The 9,415-nt window shown below is 35.1% G+C and overlaps 1 protein-coding gene and 1 long non-coding RNA gene across 6 annotated transcripts in view; one reads left to right on the forward strand and one right to left on the reverse strand.

Annotated features, from left to right (window-relative positions):
* The window catches only part of LOC106870788 (homer protein homolog 2), a 127,812-nt gene that overhangs the window by 15,685 nt on the left and 102,712 nt on the right, over positions 1-9,415 (forward strand). The gene's annotated exons all lie outside the window — the stretch shown is intronic.
* LOC106870790 (uncharacterized) overlaps positions 4,251-9,415 on the reverse strand; it is a 44,132-nt gene continuing 38,967 nt past the window's right edge. For 3 of the 5 annotated variants that reach the window (XR_008265642.1, XR_001409572.2, XR_008265643.1), the window contains 2 exons: positions 7,463-7,609; positions 4,251-6,083 (listed from right to left, as the gene is read on the reverse strand). This is a non-coding gene — a long non-coding RNA (uncharacterized LOC106870790). The remainder of the gene's footprint in view (positions 6,084-7,462; positions 7,610-9,415) is intronic. The other 2 variants (XR_001409573.2, XR_008265645.1) reach the window with 2 other exon arrangements.

The raw sequence follows: 9,415 nt of genomic DNA on the forward strand, positions 1-9,415 counted from the left end.
AGGCAAAATGGCTGAGTACCTTTTGAGCGTTGGGCCTGATGGAGGCAAAATGGCTGAGTACCTTTTGAGCGTTGGGCCTGATGGAGGCAAAATGGCTGAGTACCTTTTGAGCGTTGGGCCTGATGGAGGCAAAGTGAGTGAGTACCTTTTGAGCGTTGGGCCTCACGGAGGCAAAGTGGCTGAGTTCCTTTCGAGTATTGGGCCTCACGGACTCAATGACCAAGACCTTTGGCATTATGTTGTGGTTGTGGCAGATAGGGGTGTCATACAAGTGTCACATAAAAGCACCCACTACACTCTCTTAGTGGTTGGCATTAGGAAGGGCATCCAACTGTAGAAAACCATGCCAAATCAGACTGGAGTCTGGCGCAACCTTTCAGCTTGCCAGCCCAGTTAAACTGTCCAACCTTGTAATATCAGGTTCAGTCCCACTATGTGACACCTTGGGCAAGTGTCTTCTACTATAACCCAATGCCTTCTGAAGGAATTTTGTAGATGGAAACTGTGTGGAAGCCTGTTGTATATGTGTTTGTGTGTCACTGTTTGTGTCCCACCCCAACTGCTTATCATCTGATGTTGGTTTGCTTTCATCCCCATGACTAAGTGGTTCGACATAAGAGACCAATAAAGTCACTACTAGGATCAGTTTGTTCAACTAAATCCTTCAAGGCAGTGCTCCAGCATGGCTGCTGTACAATGCCTGAAGCCAGTAAAAGATTATCTAAAATATTAAAAAACAAAAAAAAAAAGGAATTTTCTATTTTGAAATGAATTTGAAACTGAAAATTTAGCTAATTAAAGGATTTTAAGACTTTTCTTGTAACAGACAGTTCTTAATACACGGGACTTAAAACTGATATTTACTTTGTTTTCCAAATATGTACATACCAAGAATATCTAACCCTTTATTTGTCCTACATATTTTATCCATCTTCTTTTCTTTGTTAATTTTATTATCTAAGCGTTTTTTTTCTTTTTTTATTTGATTGTGTTTAAAATTTACTTTTGTTTTACATTCATAATTTTCCTTATTCTTTAAATCACTTAAGTCTTCTATTTTCCGTTACAACCAGTTTCTCATTTACTAGGTTAAAAAGAAATTATTCTACTTCATTGTACTTTTATCCTAGATAAATAGGGTTTTATTTTTATCCCCCCCTCTTTTTACTTCACTAACCATGTTCAGGGGTTAATTCCTAGAAAGGTACATTCCTTAATGTTTTATATGTTTACAGGGAAGGTTAGTAGATCAACATATGTCAGACAAGAGAGAGAGAGAGGCTTGCAAGTAGTAAAAACCTGGTAGGTGGTAGTCTTGACTCTACTGCTTGCTATGTGTGACCACCTCTACCATCTTTTTCCTTACTGGCTGGCTATGTAACAAATGGCAAAACTAAGATGGATTTCCAACTCGTGTGAACCCTGACCTTGCAGTTGAATGATGGAGCTATTTTTATTATGTTTGTGTAGATAAAAAAAAAAAAAAGGAAATGCCTAAGAAAAAACAAACAAAAAAATTTCCCTTGCTACTCTTTTAAAATAATTGATATTTCAGATTCCTTCCCTGTTCAATTTGTTATTGAACTGATTGCTTTTCTGCTAAAATATATAGTTATTGGTTTTTAATAAAGTTGTTTGTAATCCACTTAAATTTTGACCCACAAGCAATAGTTCTTCTCCAGACATGGTTAATAGCTTCCAGTTTAGTTCATAAAATATAGCAAGATTAAAAATTAGGTAATTAAAATATCTTAAAACTGCTTGGTTTCTTTTAAAAATTCTTAGATTACAATACAAAAAATAATAAAAAAATTAAATTAAAAGGAATGAAATTTTAATGTTTTCCATTGCCGATGTTTAAAGTGGGGCCATGCTAGGGGTAATCTTTTTTTTTTTATGAAAGCAAGACCAGACTGATTTTGTGATGTAGTCTTTGGCAGATTTTTCTTTTCTTTTTTTTAATTTTAGTAAAACTGTTAACTTTTGTAATTCTTTCTTGATACATTGATTCAAGTTTAAAAACCAAAAAAGTACAATTTAAAAAAATTCTGTTAGCATGAAAATTATCACTAGAGTTAGATAATTTTCTAACTCAAAAAATTATGTATTGTAGAATGTATGTGTGTGTGTGTGTGTACACACACACACACACACACATCATTGTTTCAATGAGCAGTGGAGTCTGAGCTGGTAAGGTATTGGTCACTCTCTGACTGGTTTATGGTCAAGCCTGTGGCAGTGAAGACTTCTGGCTCTGGCTCAATCACTTAAAACAATATAAGACTGGTAATCTACTAAATTATCATCAAATGATGGATTACTAATGCCTTCAGTTGAAACCTGCTGATTGACCCAAAAGGCTTAAATCAATTGATTTGAGAAAATATAAACGACAATTTGTAGATGCAAACATAATCATTTTCATCCCTTAATATATATATTTCCATGCTGGATGTTTTGACAAGAGCTGGCAAGTCAGAGGGTTGTGCCAAGCTCTGTTGTCTGCATTGGCACAGTTTCTACGACTGGATGCTCTTCTTAATGCCAACCACTTTATAGAGTGTACTGGGTGCTTTTCACATGGCACCAACACCGGCATGGGTACCAAGTAATTTTCTAGACATCCCTGGGAAGGGATGGTTATTAATTCTAAATATTTTCTTGGCCTTAGTTTGTGTTTGTGTCTTTTCTCTCGGCAAATCTTCTTAAATTGTGAGGAAAAATACAGGAATTGTTGCTTGGTTAAGAAGTTTGCTTCAGAGCCAGGTTTGATCCCACTGCATGGCTCTTTCGGCTAGTTTCTTCTACCGTAGGTTCAAGTTGATCATTGCTTTGCAAGTGAAATTTTAACAGACTAAAAGCCCTTTGTGTGTGTGTGTGTGTGTGTGTGTGTGCATATGCATACATACCTGTGTGTGTGTAAGCCTGAATGCATGTGTGTGTCTGTGCCTGCATGCATGTGTGTGTGTGTGTGTACTTTCAAGCGTGATTGTGTGTGCCTGCTTGTGCACATGTGTGCGTCTTTGCATTGACATCACTTGGGCTGTGGTGATGTTTGTAGATATCACACAGCTTGGTAGTTCTGTGTGCAGACACTAGTGGATTAGCCTACTTTAGTTGAAAACAAGAGCCAGCAGTGGGAAGGCCATTCGGCCACTGAATACTACCTCAGGAAGTCTTGTCTAGTTCATGTCAACATGGAAACAAAAAAAAAAACAGACATAAAAATGATGATGATGGTGTTTTTAGCTAAAACTCCTGTATATTAGTATCATCTGAGTGACATTGCACTTTATGTATCCATTATTTCTAGTCTTGGCTATTTCACTTGAACAACATTTGTTTTTCAGGTTCAGGGTCGACCAAAATCCAGTCATTTTTCTGTAATTGACACAACTTGTTCAAAGTTAGCCCTGATCAGATGCATCTTTGTGGTGCAACCTTCTGTTTTGGTCTGGTCTGACTATAAGACCGTAGCAAATCGTGTGTAGACAGATGGAGTTTTATAGTAAGTAGGTTCGAAGTAGTGTTTAGTGAAAATCCATAAAGTAGCTAATCTGTTTTTCAACTTATTATCTCGAACAGTATTGAAATCCTTTGTTTAATTACTTGCGACATGCAATACAGCGGATGTGAGATGGAATATCAAAGAAATGCAATTACTGGATTGTTAATGAGAAGACAGACATTTAAATGGCTTTCTATTGCATTACTCGCTAGTTTTAGAAATTAATTATATTTAATAACTTTATTGTCTGATAATTTTATTTAATATGTTTGTTAAATCAAATGTGGAATTCCTTTCAATCTCTTTCAAACTTTGTCTGGAAAATAATGATATTATTTTATCAATTTACATTCTGCATGCGTGTGTTTGTGTATATATTTATGCAAATGTGTGCACTTGTCTGTGTATAATATGTGGGTGTATGCATTGCTTTAATAACTTAATTTATAATGTTTACAAATAATGCATATAACTGTGTTTTAAATAAATATATATTGTAATCATTTCCTTCAATGTTTTATAATTTAGTCCTTGTTATTGGGATTTTCTATCTTTGCTGTATACATTCCTTCTCTCACTCACAGAAGACAAGATACCATAAAATATTTTATTTATTAGTTTCACACAGAGATAGAAGCAGAAATGTCTTATATATGTTTGTAAAGATGATTTTGAATAACATAATAATTTTTCATCTATACAAAGAAAGAAATAATATTTTTCTCTTTTATTTTGTGATTAATTTTTCAGTTATGAAAATAATATATTTAATCTGAAATCACTGATTGGAAATTTCTTATGTATTGTTTTGTATCATTCTTGAGTGACATAGTGTTCTTATAATCAATCTGCTAGAGTCTTTGTTTAAAGATCATCAGTTTAACTCTCAACTGTCATTCCATTGCATCCTACTACCCAATATCCTCTTTAATTTCTTTAAAAAAATATATAAAAAGTACCATTTTTAACTCAGAGATGAGCAATAAAAAGTTGGGATGAAGAGATAGATAGATAGAGAGGGGGAGGGCGCTAGTGTTGCTATTAAAAACCTCTGTTGCAATTCAGGAAATTATTATTTTTATTGTGAGATCAATACATCTAAAAAAAAGTTTGTAATAAATGATATTGATTTTTATTGATATTAATAATATTTTGAAGGCAAGTAGTATGAAGATGTCAACTTATTCTATTAAATTATTGGCTAGTATATTTGTTTATCACACAAGTAACTTACTCAGATGGTCATTTCTTTAATGGCATGTCAATTTTGGAGAATTCCTCCACTTGCCATTTGGTGTTGGTACCACTTGTCACGAAGCCATTGATCTACCACATCTGGAAGCAGATATAATTTCAATAAATCCAGAATTTATCTTGTATGTTATGTAATATACCCACATTTATCCTTTTCATGCCAAAATATGCCACTGACCATTCTAAGCTATTTCTCTTGGCTCATTTCCATTCCGTTATGCCATTGGGTAACATACTGGTCGATCACAAGTAACCTGCTGAAATGATCTGGTACTTACCGAATCTATTCTGATATGGGGTAAGACACTCTGTAAAGTGGTTGAAGAATGAATGGAGGTAACAAATGAGTGAACTCCTTTGGTGCTACTGAGAACTTGGAAATTTCTCAAGTGTTGGTGACATGATAAAATGCCCCTTGTAACCTCTGTAAAATGGTCAGTGTTATAGCTTGAGTGAGATCAGCCCTGATTCAGCTGACCTCTGATGAAAAGTATTCCAGTCATGAGTATCTTGTCTTTTTAGGGGAATCTAGGACTACACTATCTACTTTGTTCTTGTCCCTACCTTTTTTTTTCTCTCTTTTATTAAAATAGTAGTCATGATGTGAGAAAAATTTGACACCATCACCACCACTGTCACCATCATCACCACTACCCCCTCCATCTTCATCACCATTACTACCACCACCACCACCACCACCACCACTTTCAACTTGGACATAAGGGAGTCAGTGAAGTAGCCTTTATGTGATTGCTCAATCTGCTAGAGATAGTAACCAAGTCTCTTTGAAATCATATCCTACCAGCTTAAACAAAAAGGGACTCATTAGAGAATATAGTCCTAGATTTAAAAAGAAACAGGATGATCATGGCTGGAATGTCCTTGATTCATACATATGCTCAATTAGAGCCGATTTAAGCCTATGCAATAACATTATCATAACTACACGTTATCCTTCAAGTAAATGCCTTCATAAGTGGAGGGAAAAAAAAAACTAAAATCGAACACTGGAAGCCATCTTGTAATGAAATTAGAAAAATTCATACTACAGATATAAACATTAAACTCTGTCTCCTGGCATGTTTGGCTAAATCCCACTACAGTTAATATTTGATCATTTTTACTTATAGTGTGTGTGGGGTGGGGGTGCACGTGTGCTCTGAGCATTTTGTAAAACCTCTGTATTACCTTTCCATTTGATTTAGTCCTGATTGTTTCAACATTGCTGAGGTTGCTAAACAGGTTCGGCTTGGCCTTTTTCCTCCCAGTCTTTTTTCCTTGTTTGAACTTACTTCTTGATAAACATTACACATTCTCCTTCCTGTTTGGAAATGGTAAATCAAGATATGAACATTATACTGTGAAAAAAAAAAAAAAAAAAAAAAAAAAAAAAAAAAAAGAAAAGAAAATCTATCTTTGGTGTGATAGCAACTTCACAAGCAACGTTTGTCAGCTACACTCCATCATGGTATGTGTCACCAGTGAGCGTATGTAATTGCATGCATGCTTGTGTGTATGTGTTTCTGTATATGTTGAAGCGGTGAACAGTTCTTGGATGTAATCAATGGTGTATTTATTGTAGTAGTTTGACTAGAATGAGTCATCATAAGAAGATGCATATGTGAAGACAATAAACTAAACTTCACTGGTAAATAATGACTGTGTCATTGGTAAATTTTAAGAGAGAAGACCACAGATTTCCAGATAGTCTGCGAAAGAGAGGACGAAGGCTTGTATGACTTATAAGGTGTGAAATTAATAGTAGGTAGCTTTTCTGCTTGGTTGTTTTCGATGTTTTTATTTGCTTTTAACTTTTGCCAGAAATAGCATAGATTTACCACTTAAAACAGATTGAACACATTTGGAAATTTTAGTGACAATCTGTATGCAAGCTGAAGAGAGGGAAGCTTATCAATTCCGTTACTGCTGCTAGCAATAATGAAGGCTTTTACAGATTCTAAATAGTAATTCTTATAACATGCTAAACCATTTCAAGTACAAGAGCACTGACAATGGTTAATTCTGAAGCGTTAGGATAAATTAATGAGAAATGGATACGTTTAGAGATTTAGAATTTATGTTAGAATTATCTTGTTGGAAGTAAAATCTTTGGTGTCATTGGCTGCTAAAAGATCTGAACCTTGTTACCTACTCTTTGAGTAGAACCAGGATTTCCAGTCTTCTGTGAATGTATTCTATTATTGTTACAATTGAGTAGTTTACTCTTTTAAATATATATTCTTCATTCATATGATCAGGTTCTGACTGGAATTGGGTATTTTCCTAATGCAGATTGATCAGATATATTGCTGTAGACACACAATGATCAAATGAATGACAGTGTTATTTAACTTTCAAGTTATAAGCATGAATGTATGGTTAAAAAGTTCACTTTACAGCAGTATGGTTCCATTTTGTAGTCAGAGTATCTCCCCTAGATCTGTGTGTATAAAAACTGTACTGGGGGTCACTGAGAAAGTAGAGAAACTGAAAGAGATAAAGGAGATGGTTGTTTATGATTGTTTCCTTGGGAGAGAAAGATTAGTTTAACCTCCCCCACTACCAATCAACTCTTTTGGGCAACCTTATGATCAAAGATATTCCTACCTTGACCATCCTGTGGACAGAGAACCCATGAGCACATTATCCAGTGAGCTACTTTAAAAAAAAAAAGTAGGATCTGATATGAAGGTGATTTACCTGTTATTTCTAGCAGATTGAGTGACCCTGTAGAGGCTCCTTCAGTGACTTCAACTCATTCCTTGTTTGGTGTTTAACTGAAGAAAAAGGACTGGATGCTTTATTGTGTCAGGGCAACTGGAGAAGTTCTTGAGCCATAGTGTGGACCTTGAACCCCAAATTAAAAGTAAATATAAAATTGCTACTTAAACTTGCCATTTTGTTTGATGGATAGTGCATAAGAGCATTTTACAAAGTTAACCCTTTTGTTACCATATTTGCTTTATGTTTCTTTCAATTTTAAATATAACAAAGAATTTAGCAAAATAATTTAGTTATTATTAAAGCTAGTGTTAGGAACATAAATTGTGACTAAGGTCTGGTGGAAGATTTTAATTCAGAACTTTTGAAAACAGAACATTTGTACTACAGAGCCAGAGGCGGTTTCAGGCGAGTTTGGTATCAGAAGCGTTAATGAAGAAGAGACCCTCTTGGAATCAGAAGCCTCAACTGTCTGTTGGTTTTGTAATGGATCAGTGGATGGAGGCAAACTTAGCAGTCTTTATAAACATCTTCAGTTTTATAGCTTTCTTGGTGCACCACTGTAGCTGTCGTCCAGAAATGTTACATACAGTAGATGAGTGTCTAAGCCAGAAGAGATTTATCTCCTATCAACTAAACACCATATTGATAGAATAAAGCCTCAGACTTCACTGGCTGCTTCAGTTAAAATAATCACTTGACCACTACCTATGAGGAGAGACCACTACCTATGAGGAGAGACCACTACCTATGAGGAGAGACCACTACCTATGAGGAGAGACCACTATATGTAGTGGCTGAAAGAAAGACTGAACGAAATAGTCATAATTTCCCTCAGTCACAATCACCTTTCACTCAGTTTCTCTCTCTCATTTTCTTACACACACTCTCTCTCTCTCTCTCTCACCCTTTCTCTCATTCACATACACCCTCTCACTATGTCTCCCACTCCAACTTTATCTCACAGTCTCTATCTCTCTCTCCCTCTCTCTCTCTCTCTCATTTGATCTCATTCTCTTTTCTTTCTCGAACCCCTCTCTCTCTTGGTTCATCTCTCTTTTTCTCACTCAGTCTCACACTTTCTCTCACACAAATTGTCTTACATTTTATATATATATATATATATATCTTGCTTTCTCTCTCTCTCACATTCGTTCTCACTCTTTTTACCTTCACTACCTCTCCCTCTGTCTCTCTTCCCTCTCTCTCCTCTTACAGATCCTGGTATTGGTTTGCTAGGCTTAACAAAAAAAAAGAAAAATTAACATAATTTATCTATTTATGGTCTAACACAACTCGAGACCCATACAGCATTGCACATAAATATACATACACACACATATATATATATACACACATACCTGTACATACACCCCACGTATATGCATATGCAATGTGCATGCCTATTCAACATGCACATGCAACATACAAACTTATACTTGCTGCACATACATAATACCCTCATGCACTTGCATAGACTTACAGGAAGAATATGTAACATAACCATTATTTCGATTCTAAATTCTTCATGTAGTCTTTTCTGCTGTGGTTTTCAGAGTTTCATTTTTCTTTCATTCCCCACCCCACCTCCACCATTCTTATTGTTACTTTAAGAATTCTTATTTGCCAACTGTTAAATTCCAGACTTTTCTCTCTAAGACAACTGGTAATCGATTCTTTTAGAAAGACATTCATTGAAATTTGAAGTTGTTTGTTTTGTTGTTTTTTTTTTTGTTTCGTTTTGTTTCAATTTTGGAGTAAAAGGGTATTTTTCTTTCTTTCTGGTTTTCTTTCTTTCTTTTTTTTTGTTGTCTTTTTGCTGTTGTTGTTGTTTTGGCTTAGACACATTTCTGATAGCAAATATCACTTATTTCTGCCATGAACTTAAGTCACAATGACAACAACAACAATAACAGCAACTTCGTTAATGAT

Source organism: Octopus bimaculoides, chromosome 15, assembly GCF_001194135.2.
Source record: "Octopus bimaculoides isolate UCB-OBI-ISO-001 chromosome 15, ASM119413v2, whole genome shotgun sequence".
NCBI classification, from domain to species: Eukaryota; Metazoa; Mollusca; class Cephalopoda; order Octopoda; family Octopodidae; genus Octopus; species Octopus bimaculoides.